The 959-nt window shown below is 45.5% G+C and overlaps 1 pseudogene; it reads left to right on the top strand.

Annotated features, from left to right (window-relative positions):
• Nucleotides 1-547: 547 nt before the first annotated feature.
• On the top strand, nucleotides 548-693 carry LOC142580565 (U1 spliceosomal RNA; annotated as a pseudogene).
• The last annotated feature ends 266 nt before the right edge of the window (nucleotides 694-959 follow it).

Here is a 959-nt window from a genome sequence, read left to right as displayed (position 1 = left end):
GAACCTAGCGTGCAGCTTCATCTTAGCCGCCATTGCTGACAATTCCACAGGGGTTCAGTATTCACTGAATTAGAATCTTGTGTCCGTTCTCGAGCGCTTGATGATGACTGTGGCTTCTCTCGCACACTAGGTCCACGTGTGATGATGGTAAAAGATCCACGCACTAGAAGAAAAGAAAAAGACGACTCTCCACCTTTTTGGCATCTGCAGAAGAGAAAAAGACGAGTTAGTAGGTGAATGCGGTAGCACGTATTCACTTCACTTCTTCCCAATGGTGCTAGGTAATCGGCATCATCATTGAAGAGCTCGGTGCTTATGGTGCACAACCAAAAATTTTTCATCAATAAGTTAAGTTTCAACTTTTACGGGGGCTTCATTGGCATTATCTGAAAAGTATTTTTCTGCGCCTTAACATTTGCCTAGTCAAGGCAAAACCGATTACAATGAGTGAGCTTCTGAGACTAATATTTGATTTTCGGCCATGCATCCGCCCGGTCAAATTAGAGTGGCAGAGTTTGAGGGATGCGAGGTGCTTGTTCTTTCCTCTTTACGTACCTGGTGCTGGGCGAACGCTGATCATCGAGGGCGCGCCCCGAGATGAGGCTTCATGCTGACTCTCGCCATTTTCCCAAAGTGGGATTATGGAGCATTGAATTTTTGGTAGCGGGGGTGAGGCCACGCAACCCACCCCCAACTAACATATCCAAAAACAGAATGAAAAACAATACATAGGCAGCTTCCATCCACGATAATGCAGCTTACGGCATTTACACGGATGCTGCAGCATATACCGGGTGTCCCACGTAACTTGAGCCAAATATATGCAAGTGCCACGTAGCTGGACAGAACCAAGGCAATGTTTGCCGTCGCTTGGAGATTAATTAATCCACTGCTCAAATATTATACTCAGCTGCAAAATGTCAATGATAATATTGTAGAGCAACAGGAAAAACTCCCAA

This window comes from Dermacentor variabilis, chromosome 4 (assembly GCF_050947875.1).
Source record: "Dermacentor variabilis isolate Ectoservices chromosome 4, ASM5094787v1, whole genome shotgun sequence".
NCBI classification, from domain to species: domain Eukaryota; kingdom Metazoa; phylum Arthropoda; class Arachnida; order Ixodida; family Ixodidae; genus Dermacentor; species Dermacentor variabilis.
Note: the sequence above shows the minus strand (reverse complement) of the source record. Positions and strands in the feature narration are given on the sequence as shown.